The 16,634-nt window shown below is 53.5% G+C and overlaps 1 protein-coding gene across 7 annotated transcripts in view; it reads left to right on the plus strand.

The window, feature by feature from the left end:
- WDR83 (WD repeat domain 83) overlaps positions 1 to 16,634 on the plus strand; it is a 162,274-nt gene that overhangs the window by 48,849 nt on the left and 96,791 nt on the right. The gene's annotated exons all lie outside the window — the stretch shown is intronic.

Genomic DNA, 16,634 nt, shown 5'->3' on the forward strand with positions numbered 1-16,634 from the left:
GCCCAGCACCAGGACCTCTGGCCCCCGCAAACGCCACGACACCCGACTCTGCCACGACTCCAGCACCTTCCTCACACTCAACACCGGATGATCACGCACCTGCTGCCTGGCCGCCCCGAAGCGCACCCAAGGACCCTTCTCCTGCTGGAACTGCAGCTTTACCAGCATCCGGCCCGCCAACCCACCTACCAAAGAACCCAACCACCTCAGATGCATTCTTCTCAACACCCGCTCCGCCTGCAAACACGCCGTTGAACTCTGGGACCTACTTGACACACACGCCCCAGATGTCGCCTTCCTGACGGAGACCTGGCTAAACCCCTCCTCGGCATCCGACATCGCCATAGCCATTCCGGAAGGCTACAAGATCACCTGCAAGGACCGCACCAACGGGGTAGGAGGAGGAATCGCCATTGTCCTCAAATTCTCGACAGACACCAACGACACCCTTAGCACCGCCGAACACCCCTCCGGCAGAACTTAGAGCGTCCGCCTCCCCCCCCTTCCGCTCCGAAGCCACCGAGATCCTCTGCGGCGTACCCCAAGGTTCATCCCTCAGCTCTACGCTGTTCAACGTCTACATGACACCACTCGCCCACGTAGCACGACGGCACAACCTCAACATCATCTCCTAGGGCCGACGACACCCAGCTGATCCTCTCCCTCACCGCCAAAACCAACCTCCACGAAGGAATGAAGGCTGTCACCGACTGGATGATAAACAGCTGGCTGAAGCTGAACTCAGACAAGACGGAGGTCCTCATCCTGGAATCCTCCCCCTAGGCCTGGGACGACCCCTGGTGGCCGACTGCACTTGGAGCACCCACCGACCACGCACGCAACCTAGGGGTCATCCTCGACTCCACCCTTTCCATGACGAAGCAGGTCAACGCCGTCTCCTCCTCCTGCTTCAACACCCTCTGCATGCTTCGCAGGATCTTCAAGTGGATCCCCACCAAAACTAGAAGAACGGTCACCCAGGCCCTCGTCAGCAGCAGACTGGACTACAGCAACGCACTCTACGCAGGAGCCCCGGTCAAACTCCTGAAACGGCTCCAACACATCCAGAACGCCTCCGTACGCCTGATCCTCGACATCCCTCGCCGCAGCCACATCACACCCCACCTGAGAGACCTGCACTAGTTCCCATCAACAAGAGGATAACCTTCAAGCTCCTCACCCACGCACACAAGGCACTCCACGACACCGGACCAGCATACCTCAACAGCTGACTCAGTCTCTACACCGCCAGCTCAGCTCCGCAGACCGTGCCCTCGCCACCGTCCCCTGCACCCGAAGAGCGACTGCCGGCGGTAGATCATTCTCTCACCTCGCCGCCAAGACATGGAACACCCTCTCCATCCTCCTGCGGCAGACCGAAGACCATCTCACCTTAAGGAGACTCCTCAAGACCTGCCTCTTCGAACAGTAGCAGCGTCCCCTCCTCCCCTAGCGCCTTGAGACCCTCATGGGTATGTAGAGCGCTTTATAAATGCTATGATTGATTGAACAGTACAAATATTTCCGAATATATTAACAGGTAGAAAAGCACAAATGAAGAGTATTTGTTTGTTTTTCTGAAGTGTGGTTGAAAAAAAAAAAATGTATAGCAACAAAATAAATCGACAACTTGATGATGTGCAAATGAAATATTTGCTGAAACCTAATTTCTACACATTATCCTTTATGTGCTGACGAATTTATCAGTAAAACTATTTGTCTGTGCATATTTTGTGGTCATTTCAGTGGAAAATGTGTTGTCTGTAAAGGACAGTGCGCTACCACACTATTGTGTAGTGCGATAGTGTGCTCCAAAATGTACCACCACCCACGTACTACACCCTTAAAGCACTCCTGCTGAATACATTTGCTACACTTGTTTGTGTGATGCATGAATTTTTCACAATCTCTATGACTTCAGTGATGTCACATTAATGGCAGCAACCCCGCTCTGAAAATTGTTCCTCTACCACTAGTGCATGCCATTCACAAAATGTTATTCACCTATAAGCCTTTGTTGGAAGACTTCTTTTCAACTATCCTGTTTCTACACAGGTCTTGAAGGCAGCAGCGTTCTATAGCCTTATAGCCCACCGTAGCGGGCTATACCGGCTATTAAAGACCTGCTCCTTTGTTAAAGGCCCGAGCCGAAGGCGAGGGACTTTATCAAGGGAGCTGGACTTTAGTAGCCGGTATAGCCCAGCTACGAAGGGCTATAAGGCTATTAGAAAATTCTGCCACTAGAGGGCAGAATGTTCCAACAAATAAAACAAAGGCCTCTCGGAGTTTGAGGGGTTTAAATTCCCTCGGTGTCCAAAAGGCCTTTGAAAACAACATTGAAATGTTGCTTTGCAGCCTTTACCGGCCCGTAAAAGCATGGAGCACTCCATTGTCTTCAATGGAGATCCCAACATTCCAATGTTTTAATATAATTTAAATAGCATTTGCTCAAGTATCTGGTGGGCACTTTTCAGCTTTTACTTTGGTATTAAGTGTTAACACTCAAGTGCTGAAAAAGACTATCCTGCGGAGGAAGAGGGCCTTTAACAACCAGTATAGCCCCAGGTAGAAGGGCTATAAGGCTATCAGAACATTCCACTCACAATGGGTAGAATGTTCTAAATTAAAAAGGGAGAAGCATAAAGACAAGCATTGGAATGTTGGACCAGCCATTAAGCACAGAGCCACTCTATTGTTTTTAATGGAGTTCTCAACTGTCCAATGTTCCAATAAAGCATATATACAGTTACTTCATTACCATCTGTAATTCACATTGCTACAAAACATAATGAATGTTAATAGGGCATGCCAGAAACAGTGCAGAGATACATTCAGAGGACTTTTCACAAGAATCTAAAAATACACAGTGATATAAACAATAAAGGAAATGTGTTCATAGACATTACAAATAACAGTTAGAAATACAACTCAATTTGCCCCTTTACCAGCAACACTTACAGTGTCAGTATCGATGGGAATGTATTTGTAAAAGAGTTTTTATAGCACTTGCTGCCTTAAGTGATCCTGATTCTAAGCATTCCTAATGTTTACAGATAAAATTAAGGAATAAGGAAATTCTCAGGCCGAAGATTCTATTTCATTCCGATTCAAGTTACACCCTTGGCCTTCTAAATGTAGCAATAGATAGCAAAGTTTACCCTGGGGTTCGGTAGATAGATAACGACTGAGATACAGTGTAACAAAGTATCATCAAATGTGTATCACTTCTAGATACTAGGGTCATAATTAAGTAGGCAGTATGGAACAAAACCCTCACGATAACTCCGAACTCGCAGCCCACACCATGCACATGCTTCACTCCACCTAAGTCCACCTTGCATCCACCACCCCACAGAACCCAACCCTTCTGGCATCAATGCAGCCCTCCACCACACCACAGACCATACGTTTTGGTCCCTGAGACATTTTTGCAAGCACCCATGGTGTACAGCATCACTAAAAAACACTGGCAAACCAAATGGGTCTCAAGGGTGGACCTATTAAATTAGCCAATGTTTTATTTGTGTGTGTTATTTTTTTAAACCAAATGCAGTGAACATTGACTGCCGGAACATCCAGTTCCTTTTGCCTTTTAAATGTGTTTCTGTGCTTGAGGCACAAGTATTGTAGGAACCACAAGCCACCTCATGCCCAGCAGAGCTGTGCTGTGGTCATTGCCTGCTAAGCTCTGTGAGTGCGTGTGCATGCTCGTGTTTCATATGAGAGGAGGAGCTATGCTTGTGGTGCCTGTTTAACCATTCCATATATCTTATTAAAAGTGCATTCACCTGAAATTACTAGACTGGCTGAGGCCATCGAGTGAATGTGGCCTAACGGTTAGGGCGGTCGACCTAGGAGCTGGGGAACCGGGTTCGAGTCTCGGCAAGGACGCTCAACATGATGTGATTCTGGGCAAATCACTTAATTTCCCCGTGTCTCACAAAGATGAATGTATCCGTCTGTAATGTAACTGGTCCTCATGTAAAGTGATATATATATATTCACTGAAAAAACATAGGTTTCAGGGATGTTATAGTTAGTTGGACATGTCACTCGTACAAAACCATAGAAATTCCCCCGTTATAGTTAATTCAGCTAACTATGACTCACGCCCCGCAATGCACTGCTGATGATGTCACATATTACATCATTCATGACATGGTCAGTGACATCACTGATGACATCTCAAATGACATCACTGATGACATCATCCAGTGACTGTGTGTTTCTCTAAAGTTTAAATATGTTTTATATATATGCCACGGTGTATTGAAGAATGAGTGGGTGTATAAGTGTCTGGATGGAGGATTTAGTATGTGCGTGACTGACTGTATAAGTGAGTGATTAAATGAGTCTTACTGAATTCATGGGTTAGTGACAAAACTGTCTGAATGTGTGTATCAGTATGTCTGTTGTTGTGGAAGCGGCTGCATGTGTTGGTCAGTAGCTACATGAGTGTCTATATGGGTTATTGATTGGTTGCCTGAGTATTTGTATGGGAGACTGACTGAGTGTGTGTGTGTGTGTGGGTGGGTGGGTGGGTGGGTGGGAGGTTTGTGACTCTGCATAGATGTGTGAGTGGTTGATTCACTGGGTGTATGGGTTCAAGAGTGCATGTGGAAACAGCTGTATGGGTGGGTGAGTGTGTGTATGGGTATGTTGGTGAGTGAATGGATGTCTCAGTGCTATATGTCCAAGTAACTACATACGTAAAAGGCAGTGTATGTGAGAGTTGGAGTATATAAATAACTATACGTGAGAGTCCGTGATTGTGAGAGTGGCTGTATGGATGAGTGTGTACTTGTATCAGTGATTGTGAGTAAGTATGTGTTAGTATATGTTTGAATAAGTGAGGTGGGGTCTGTATAACTGTATAGGTGAGGAAATGGGAGTGTGATTGATTCTTTGCATGACTGACTAGGTGTGTGAGTAACTCCATGGATGAGTGGCGGTGTGTGAGTGTCTGTATAGGTCTATGAGTGCATATGATAGTGTTGTATTGATGAGTGACTGTATGTATGAGTGTTTGTATGTGTAAATGAGTGGATGTGTGTGTAGACCTAGGAATCAGTGAGTGCGTATGTAATAACTGGTATTGGTTTGTCGATGGTTTCGAAAATGGTAGTCTGTATTTTACAGTGGGTGTATCAAAGATTATATTAGAGTGTGAGGAGGTGCATCAGATTTTTATGTGGATGATGTCATCAGTGACTTCATCAGTGATGTCATGTGAGATGTTATCAGTGATGTCACTGACCATGTCATGAATGATGTAATATGTGACGTCATCAGCAGTGCATTGTGGGGGTGCGAGTTATAGTTAGCTGAACTAACTATAACGGGGGAATTTCTATGGGTTTGTACGAGTGAAATGTCCAACTAACTCTAACGTCCCTGAAACCTATGGTTTTTTCAGTGAATTTCAAAGGTTTTTTAATGCTAATTTCTAACTATAATGTGCCTGAAACCTATGTTTTTTTTCTGTGAATTTCAATGTTTTTTTAAATGCTAATTTCTAACTGTAACGTGCCTGAAACCTATGGTTTTTTCAGTGAATTTCAATGTTTTTTTAAATGCTAATGTCTAACTATGCCTACAAAGTTAGGACATGTGAAAAAAGAGGAAGAAAAGCGCAGCAAGAAGCAAGACAAATGCAGAAAGAGGCAACAGAAGTCCAGAAAGACAAATAAAAGTGCAGGAAGAAGCAAGAGATGTGCAGAAAGAACCAACACAGGAGCAGAAAGTCCTCCTGTGCCCCCAACTTTTTAGTGACAGGTTCTGGTGGTAACTGACTCTGACTAACCAGGACCGGAGCCAGTGCTATGCTAAAAGACACTTAGAATACAGTGAAAACACCTACATACACTACGGAACACTATGCGTTGGGGTACCCCTGAAATTAGCATGACCTCCTCTGTATTTGCCATGAATTAGTGCCTGGGTTTTTGCATGAGTACATGGGTAGTGACTGGATGATTAGAGTGCTGCAAGGAGAGTGCATGGTGATTTTATAACTGCTTGGTTTTTGGCGGAGTGATTGAATAAGTACATGATGCTGGATGGCTGATTTGAGGAGTGCATGGGTAGTGACAGAGGGATTTCTGGAGTGCATGGGTACAACCTGGGAAATTGGAGGAGTGAATCAGTACAGTGTAGGTGGTTAGAGGTCTGCATGGGTAGTGCACAGGGGTTTGTAACAGTGCATGTGTTAGTGCCTGGGTCACTCCATGATTATATGGGTACTGACTGGAAGATTAGAGTACTGCAAGGAGACTGCATGGTGAATGTTGGACAGGCCTCACAGACGGCTCGCTCCCTCCCCGCTCGACAGGGCCCGAACTCCGGCCCACCTGGCATTTCCCCGCGACAAGCACCTGTACTCCGTCTCCCGACGGACCCTCTGCCCTCGGACCCCTACTCATCCCGGGGTCCAACCCCACCGGCTCTCCCGGCCGGGTCGAGCCGCCATCTTGGGCCCTGCACCACGCGGCCGCATGGCCTCCCCTCGACCCTAACCCCGGGCCTGGCCGGCCCCGACATCCCGGCACCACCATCCACCCAGGAGGTGAGCGGACCACTTGGCAGGTCAATGGGAGACCGAAGTGTCAAGGGCTCTCCCCCGCCAGGTGCCGATCGCCCCCAGCTCCCCCAGGCACTGGCTCCACCCCCTGCTGGGTGTCTGGACACCTTCATCCCGGACCCCCCGACCTCCCAGTGCGAGGGTCCGGACATCAAAGGGCACCAGCCCTATAACTGAGGCAGCTCCGGAGCAGGAAGGCAGTTGTATCCTGGAGTCGAGAGACACCGAGTGAACTCAACCCTGACGGTCTACTGGCGCTGCCGTAGCCCGCTCTTGTGAACCATCGTCCTGCCTGCTGGCGCTGCCGCGGCCTTCTGCAACATTCATCTTCCTGGGACCTGCTGGCGCTGCCGCGGCCCGTTGTAACGACCATCCTCACCGGGACCTGCTGGCGCTGCCGCGGCCTTCTGCAACAGTCATCTTCCTGGGACCTGCTGGCGCTGCCGCGGCCCGTTGTAACGACCATCCTCACCGGGACCTGCTGGCGCTGCCGCGGACCGTATATCTTCCGGGGACCTGCTGGCGCTGCCGCGGCCCGTTGTATCGACCATCCACACCGGGACCTGCTGGCGCTGCCGCGGCCCATACCACCTAACCACCAAGCTCGAGGATTGTGAGCTCATCATCATCTCATCCGAACTACCTGATTGGTAAATAGACTGTCCCGCTACCCCCGTCCCTACCTTGCGAGACTCTAATCGAGGGGACCCCTGAGTCCAGACCTCCTTGTACCATTTAACCGTACCTTAAATAAGTGCTTATAAAGAACACTGAACCTTATCCGTGTGTGATATCTGTCTGTGGGGGGGGGGAAGTTACTTGTCTGTACGATCGCTGGAGACGGCTCTCCCCGGAGACCTCTCCTCCTGACCCCGGCCGACCCTCCCGGTCCGTCTACCTTTTCTAACATTGGTGGCCAGCGGCGCGATCCGAATCAACGCGTAATCGTACAGAGAGTAGCTCACCCCACGACAAAGCACGATGTCGACCAAAGATAGCAGCTCCACCGAGAAGTTCCAAATGGAAAAATTAGAAGAATACAACCACCGCGAACTGAGACAATTTTGCATAGAACTTGGCATTGCTACCACCGGCCTGAGCACCAAGGATGATCTGAAGCGCGCTCTTGAGTCGTGGACAGAAACTGGGGTCGCAGGACCCCCCGACCAAAGCAGCGTCACACCAGACCAAAACAGCATCACACCAGAGGGGAACGCCACGGCTCCCGAGGAGCGGGGAACGGGCCTCTCACAGGAGGAGATACGAGAAAGAGACAGAGTCAGACTACACGAATTAGAGATGGCACGACTCAAGATGGATGGGGAGCTCAAGTTAGCTGAACAGAAACTCAACCTCGAGCATATGCGGCTTCGAGAGGAACGAGAAAAAAGCAGAGACAGAGAGAGCTGGAAGAGAAAAAAATAACGCTCGAGCACGAGCGCCAACTGGCGGAAATAGAACTGCGCAAACAGAATAAAGAACTGGGGGTGCCTGAGCGACCACACACCCCGGGGCCAATTGAGAAAAAAGTTCACATCCCCAAGGATGTGGTCCGCGAGTATGTCCGAGAAGACGACATACAACAGTGGTTTAAAGCCTATGAGATCGCAATGACCTCCCACCGGATCGACCGGAGTGATTGGGGGGCCGGACTTTGGGGGAGATTTATCAACGAGGGTCGCGATGCCCTGCTGCAGCTCCCCGATCACCAAATGTCGTCCTACGACCACATGAAGGCTGCCCTCCTCACCCGCTACGGCCTCACGCCCGAGATGTACCGCCAGAGGTTCAGAGATTGCACCCGGATCCCAGGTACAACTTGGGTGGAATACGTGAACTATTTCAGCCGGGCCTTCGAGGGTTGGATCAAGGGAAGTCAGGTCACCACCTACGAACAACTCTTCAACCTTATGGTATGGGAGCACCTGGCAAACAACTGTTTCGTCGAGCTCAGGCAGCACCTACTCGACAGTAAGCTGACTGACCCCCGGCAGCTCGCCGCCGAAGCTGACTGGTGGGAAAGCACCCGAGTGGGCCGGAAGGGGCCACACGACCAGAACAGAAGCAACCAAGGCCAGCACCGTCCTCGGGGAGGAGGAGGGGGCCAGGGGAGAGGGAGAGACGCCTTACCAGCAACACCCGTGGCCAGCACCCCGCCTCCGGCCGGCCGGGGCAACCCCCCGTTGCGACCTGGGTACCGAGCCAACGTCACGTGCCACCGGTGCCAGCGACTAGGCCACTACGCCAACGATCCGAACTGCCCGCTAAACCAAACACCCAAGCCCCGCCAGGTAGCTGCCGCTGCCCTGGGGGAAGAGCAGTCATCGGGGGGACCCGAGGAGTATGAGCCGGACCAGCAAGGGTGGGAACCGGCCGCCATGGTCCTGGCATGCTTAGGGGGAAGAGACATGGTTCCGCGGGCTCCCCTACCCGCCAACACCAGAAAATACGGTCAGTGGGTGACCATTAATGGACAGAGAGCCGAGGCCTTGCGTGACACCGGCGCCAGCGTGACGGCCGTCCGCTGTCACCTGGTGAAGCCTGAGCAGATCCTGCCGAACATTCTCTGCCCCGTCCGCTCGGCAGACAACTCTGAAAGCATGTGTAAGATGGCCTGCGTCCCGTTTGAATGGGGAGGGGTCTCCGGCCTACTGAAGGTGACGGTCCGGGACGATGCCCCCGTGGACTGCCTCCTGGGGAATGACCTCGAGAGTTCCCCGTGGGCCACCGTCGAGAGAAGAGAGCACTTGGGGATGCTGGGCCTCCCGGACTGGGCTTGCATAACCACCCGATCCATGGCCGCCCGTGCCGCCCCCCGATCAGAAGAAACCGAATGGCCAGCACCTCCGCCCCCGGTTGCCCCCGTAGAGGATAACGGCGAGTCCGACCTCCCGGACCCGACTACCGAAGAAGACGCGCAACCCCAGGACCTTCCGGATCTGGCTCAGTGGCGGCAAGAAGGGGGGCCCACCCAAGAACAGTTCCGCCAGGAACAAAAGACCTGTCCCTCCCTCGAGGGACTCCGCCAGCAAGCCAGCACCCAAAACGCCGGGGACACCACCGGAACCCACTGGGTCTACTGGGATAACGACCTGCTCTACAGCGAGCAAAGAATCGCCGAGCTAGGGGCCGGTCGAGTTCTGGTGGTACCGCTCCGCTTCCGAGACTTTCTGCTCAACCTAGCCCACGATGTCCCCCTGGCTGGACACCTGGGCCAGGATAAAACGTACAGTCGCCTGGTGACCCACTTTTTCTGGCCGAAAATGAGGAATGACGTCCTGAACCACTGCCGATCGTGCCCCACCTGCCAAGCCAGCGGGAAGAGTGGCCGGAAGTTGAAGGCCCCTCTACAACCCTTCCCGGTGGTCACCACCCCGTTCGAGAGGGTGGGGATAGACATTGTGGGACCTCTGGACCCCCGCACGGCACAAGGACACAGGTTCATCTTGGTACTAGTGGACCATGCCACCCGCTACCCCGAGGCGGTGCCCCTACGGACAGTGACCGCTCCAGTGGTTGGCCGGGCCCTGATGGGGATCTTCTCCCGAGTAGGCTTCCCCCGAGAAGTCGTCAGCGACCGAGGTACGAATTTCATATCAAAATACATGAAGTCCCTCTGGCAACAATGCGGGGTCACCTACAGATTCACGACCCCCTATCACCCCCAAGGGAACGGACTGGTGGAGCGTTTTAACCGCACTCTCAAAGGGATGATTGGGGGATTGGAAGAGCCTCTCCGTCGCCAGTGGGATGTACTGCTCCCGTGCCTTCTCTTCGCCTACCGGGAAGTTCTCCAGAAGTCCCTCGGTTTTAGCCCCTTTGAACTCCTATACGGACACCCTGTGCGAGGGCCCCTCAGCCTAGTCAAGGAAGGTTGGGAGATGGCCCCCCTAACGACCCCTCCAGACGTCTTCAAATACATCCTGGCCTTACGAAACCAGACCCGGCGCTTCAGGGAGATGGCCAAGGCGAACCTCGAGGCCAGCCAGGAGGACATGAAGAGGTGGTATGATCACAATGCCTCCTCCGTTGAATTCGAACCTGGGCAGCAAGTATGGGTGATGTCCCCCACCGAACCATGTGCCCTGCAAGATCAGTGGACGGGGCCCTTCAAAGTGGTCGAGCGCAAAAGCCCCGTCACTTACCTCATCGACATGGGGTCCTCCCGGAACCCCCTTCGGGTCCTCCACACCAACCGGCTCAAACCGCACTTTGTGCGCTCCGAACTAAGCCTCTTGATGGCTACGGACAGTGGCACAGAAGAAGACTCCGAGCCCCTCCCGGATCTCCTGAAGACTCAGGAGAAGGACGGCTCCGTGGACGGGGTCCGGCTCTCTGACGCCCTCACTTCGGAGCAACGCCAGGACTGCCGGGACCTCCTGCTGCAGTTCGCTGCCCTGTTCTCCCTCACCCCCGGGGTCACCCCCTGGTGTTTGCACGACGTAGACACCGGGGACAGTCCCCCTGTCCGGCACCGGGCCTACCGCGTACCAGATCGGGTACGGGCCTGCATACAGGAGGAAGTGGCCAAGATGCTCACGATCGGGGTCATCGAGCCCTCGGACAGTCCCTGGGCCAGTCCGGTCGTATTAGTTCCCAAGGCCGCTGCCCCCGGCTCCGCCCCTGAACTGAGATTCTGCGTCGACTACCGGGGCTTGAACGCTGTCACCCGGACCGACGCTCATCCCATCCCCCGAGCAGACGAGCTGATCGACCGGCTGGGGGCCGCCCGCTACCTTAGTATCTTCGACCTAACGGCGGGCTACTGGCAGATCGGCCTCACACCCAGGGCTCAGGAACGGTCAGCCTTCTCTACCCCCGATGGCCACTATCAATTTAAGGTCATGCCCTTTGGCATGAAGAATGCCCCCGCCACGTTCCAACGCCTTGTGAACCAGGTCTTGGCGGGGCTTGAAGAATTCAGCGCTGCCTACCTGGACGATATCGCTGTATACAGCCACCACTGGTCCGACCACCTCCGTCACCTCCAAGAGGTCCTACAAGCCCTCCAGCGGGCCGGCCTCACCATTAAGGCCGGCAAGTGCCAGATTGGCCAAGGGTCTGTGACCTACCTTGGGCACCAAGTGGGGAGCGGGCTGGTGGCCCCACTACAACTTAAGATTGCTGCCATCCAGTCCTGGCAGCCCCCCGTCACCCAGACCGAGGTCCGAGCCTTCTTGGGGCTCACCGGCTACTACCGGCGGTTCGTGAAGGACTACGGCAGCATCGTGGGGCCCCTCACGGGTCTCACATCCAAGAACCAGCCGAAGCGGGTCAACTGGACTCCTGATTGTCAAGCTGCCTTCGAGGAGCTGAAGGCCGCCCTGTGCACCGCCCCGGTGCTCCAGGCCCCCGATTACAGTCGGGAATTTGTGGTGCAGACCGACGCCTCCGACCACGGCATCGGAGCCGTCCTCTCTCAGTTGAACCCCGAAGGTCATGACCAGCCGGTGGCCTTCATCAGTCGACGTCTCCTGGCCCGAGAACAGCGTTGGAGCACCATCGAGAGGGAGGCATTTGCAGTAGTGTGGGCCCTCAAAAAGCTCCGACCCTATCTCTTCGGTACCCACTTCCGGGTACAAACCGACCATCGACCCCTGCAATGGCTGATGCAGATGCGGGGGAAGAACCCAAAACTCTTGCGCTGGTCCATTTCCCTGCAGGGAATGGACTTCACTGTGGAGCACCGACCAGGCCAAGACCACGCCAACGCGGATGGCCTGTCCCGCTTTTTCCGCCTCGACGAAGAGAGTCCCCAAGGAGATGGGTGACTCTCCCCGCCTTCAGCTGGGGGGGACGCATGTTGGACAGGCCTCACAGACGGCTCGCTCCCTCCCCGCTCGACAGGGCCCGAACTCCGGCCCACCTGGCATTTCCCCGCGACAAGCACCTGTACTCCGTCTCCCGACGGACCCTCTGCCCTCGGACCCCTACTCATCCCGGGGTCCAACCCCACCGGCTCTCCCGGCCGGGTCGAGCCGCCATCTTGGGCCCTGCACCACGCGGCCGCATGGCCTCCCCTCGACCCTAACCCCGGGCCTGGCCGGCCCCGACATCCCGGCACCACCATCCACCCAGGAGGTGAGCGGACCACTTGGCAGGTCAATGGGAGACCGAAGTGTCAAGGGCTCTCCCCCGCCAGGTGCCGATCGCCCCCAGCTCCCCCAGGCACTGGCTCCACCCCCTGCTGGGTGTCTGGACACCTTCATCCCGGACCCCCCGACCTCCCAGTGCGAGGGTCCGGACATCAAAGGGCACCAGCCCTATAACTGAGGCAGCTCCGGAGCAGGAAGGCAGTTGTATCCTGGAGTCGAGAGACACCGAGTGAACTCAACCCTGACGGTCTACTGGCGCTGCCGTAGCCCGCTCTTGTGAACCATCGTCCTGCCTGCTGGCGCTGCCGCGGCCTTCTGCAACATTCATCTTCCTGGGACCTGCTGGCGCTGCCGCGGCCCGTTGTAACGACCATCCTCACCGGGACCTGCTGGCGCTGCCGCGGCCTTCTGCAACAGTCATCTTCCTGGGACCTGCTGGCGCTGCCGCGGCCCGTTGTAACGACCATCCTCACCGGGACCTGCTGGCGCTGCCGCGGACCGTATATCTTCCGGGGACCTGCTGGCGCTGCCGCGGCCCGTTGTATCGACCATCCACACCGGGACCTGCTGGCGCTGCCGCGGCCCATACCACCTAACCACCAAGCTCGAGGATTGTGAGCTCATCATCATCTCATCCGAACTACCTGATTGGTAAATAGACTGTCCCGCTACCCCCGTCCCTACCTTGCGAGACTCTAATCGAGGGGACCCCTGAGTCCAGACCTCCTTGTACCATTTAACCGTACCTTAAATAAGTGCTTATAAAGAACACTGAACCTTATCCGTGTGTGATATCTGTCTGTGGGGGGGGGAAGTTACTTGTCTGTACGATCGCTGGAGACGGCTCTCCCCGGAGACCTCTCCTCCTGACCCCGGCCGACCCTCCCGGTCCGTCTACCTTTTCTAACAGTGAATTTATAAGCGCCTGGGTTTAGGCGGAGTGATTGGATAAGTACATGGTGCTCGCTGGGTGATTGGAGGAGTGCTTGGGTAGTGACAGGGCAATGGCTGGACTGCATGGGTACTGCTCAGGGTATTGTAGCAGCGCATGAGTTAGTGCATGGGTAGTGACTGGATGATTAGAGTGCTGCAAGGAGAGTGCATGGTGAATTTATAAGTGCTTGGGTTTTGATGGAGTGAAGTACACACACGTCACATCAGGCCCCTCCCCCTCCCTTCACCACTGTGCAAACGCGCCCCCTGGGGGCCAACTAGCCCACCAGGTACCTCTAGTAAGCACCAGGGAGCTGCCTTGCAGAGAGGTGGTCCAAGGCCACGCCTCCTTTTTACACCACTCTGCAACGCAGCTCTGTGGCGCTTACTGGAGGTACATGGTGGGCTAGTTGGCCCCCAGGGACCCTCAGGATTCAAGGGGACTTAATCCCCCATCTTAAAACGGGCCACGGGTCGCATTTGCACAGTGGTGCAGGGAGGGGGCGGGGCCTGATGTGACAAGTGTGCAAATGCACCCTGTGGTGCAATTTAAGTTAGGGGATTAAGTCCCCTTGAATCCTGAGGGTCCCTGGGGGACAACTAGCACACCAGGTACCTCCAGTATGCGCCAGGGAGCTGTGTTGCAGAGAGGTGTTCAGAGGCCACGCCCCTTTTTACACCTGTCTGCAACACAGCTCTTTAGCGCTTACTGGAGGTACCTGGTGGGCTGGTTGGCTCAGCCCCCCTCCCGGGGCCAATTTCGGCCCCGGGGACCCCATCCCCTGGAGCATGGCCACATTTAGATTTTTTTTTTTTTTTTGATCTTTTTGTATTATTCTTTTTAAAGGAGGGGGCTGCGTAGCCCCCCTCCTAAGGCCTCAAGTGGCCCGGGGACCCCGTCCCCCGGGGCTGTGCCTCATTTTTTAATTTAAAAAAAAATATTTATTGATGGAGGGGGGCCGCGTGGCTCCCCTCGTAGGCCACTCATGGCCCCGTGGACCCCATCCCCTGGGGCCTGGCCTCACCATTGGGGACCGTGAGGGGAGCCCCAATGCCCCCATGGTCCCGCCAGCTCCCCGCCTCCCGCCGCCAGGGCCATCGAGGGCTCCAGGAGGAGGGCCATCGAGAGCTCCAGGAGGGGGGGGCGCGTAGCCCCCTTCCCTACAAGTACAAAGCCCTGGGAAGGTGGTGGTCCCCTGGGCTCGAGGGTCCGTAACGGACCCCCGAATTTACATGCTTAGTGCCCCGAGGAGGTGCCCCCCGCAAATAATTAATAAATGCCCCAGGGTGTGGGATGTGGCTCTGAGCAATTGTCAGTGGCTGATAATAATTCAAGCATTCCATCCATCACCTTGTTGTTGCAGTTGACACTCTAAGTGCATCGGGAATGCCGAGATATGGGTCCAATGCTCACTGTACCCCTGGAATTCATCTGTACCTGGCTAATAAGCCCTTATCAGGGCGAAACCAGTCCTAGGTTACTTGTATTCTGTTTCAGGGAGGACCTCCCTTGGTAGTTTGGTCTGGACTGTTCAGTGAGGAGTAGGGTCAAGGCTGATTTGCATATTGCTGAGTTCAAACTGAGGTGGCATGGTGAGCGAAAAATGATGAATTGGGTCACGGCCTGAGAGATTGTCAGTTGCTGAGATTAATTCTAGCTTTCCATGCGTCACCTTCTTATTGTAGCACTGTGATTGAGGCAGGGGAAGAAGAAATACAAAAATACTACCTTAAATCACAGCGCCAGCTGTGAAAGGACCCTAATCCATAGGAGGCAATTAGCGCTTGGTCCCTGCTCCTTTGTAAGGAAAGGAAGTGACGCCTGACATGCACTGCCAGTTAGAAGGCAGCAAATGAGTGACCATGAAGTCTGCCAAAAGTAGGCAGTGAGTGACTCTAAGGCCATTACTCAAGACAAAATTCTTGCAAGTGAGAGCGCCTGCTTACGCAGGCACGACCTAAAAAGTGCTTGCCCTACGCACAACTATGATTATTTGTTTATCCAGCTACCTGAGCTTTAACTTTATGGGCCACGCCCAAAGCTCAGCAGCTGAATAGACAAATGATGACCTCTGTGTGGAGGGCAAGTACTTTTTGTGTGAAAGCACACAACTTCTGCCTAATCAAAAAGATTTACTCCTGGCTCCCGATATTTCAGATGAGACCAAGTCACACTTCAGAGATGTTCACGTAATTGTTTGGTGACAGCTGTGCTGTCAAGCCAGACCATTTGCCCTTCTCTGGCAGCAACACAGATGAGGGTAGGAAAGCCATTAGGAATGTATACTATTCAGTATGTTGATGAATATTTGTGTGTGTTTTGTTGCATTTGGGTCAGAGAATGAATGCAAGAATGAGTTTGTGAATGGATGTATGAGTAAGAGAACATGTATGATGATCTATGAAGTCCTATCAGAGACACAATAGGCACTTTCATTCACAAGCTATACCTATTGGCATTGTCAATGCTTGTTGTATTGCTTTTTTTCAGTGCAAGTATCACATCGATTTGCTTTGCCAATGCCTGTTGTATGTTTCTACAATAAGGCTGTGTGTGTTTCAGGATTTAAGAAAGTTGGCATGTTTTGCAAAAGTTGTGAAGACTTGCTCTACAATGTTTAACCACCACTCCTTTGAGACCCTGAAATATTTTTGAGCAGTCAATTGGTCCTTGGTGTTTTGTGTTTACGAGAAAGGATGGGTTCCCTTACGGTTTTTATGGGAAACCTGCAAGCCACTTACATGTCATGTGGACTGCCTGGATTACATTGAGTAGATTATCTGGCTTCATTAACTTGTGTTTTTTGGCCCGACCGGTGATTGGAACTTCTTATCTTGCTCTAATGTGGTCTGCATGTTGCTAAAAGTGCCTCTTGAGGAGCATCACTTGGGATCCATATCATTTTAGAGCGGTGAGAGGGAGAGTGATGCTGATCATAGGGTCTGCATCACCATCTGGTAGGCCAGAGAAACCAAGCTTTGCCCCCTTTGCATTGAAAGACAGGCAGGGTCCCATCACAGCTGTA

Source organism: Triturus cristatus, chromosome 4_1, assembly GCF_964204655.1.
Source record: "Triturus cristatus chromosome 4_1, aTriCri1.1, whole genome shotgun sequence".
In the NCBI taxonomy this organism is placed as follows: domain Eukaryota; kingdom Metazoa; phylum Chordata; class Amphibia; order Caudata; family Salamandridae; genus Triturus; species Triturus cristatus.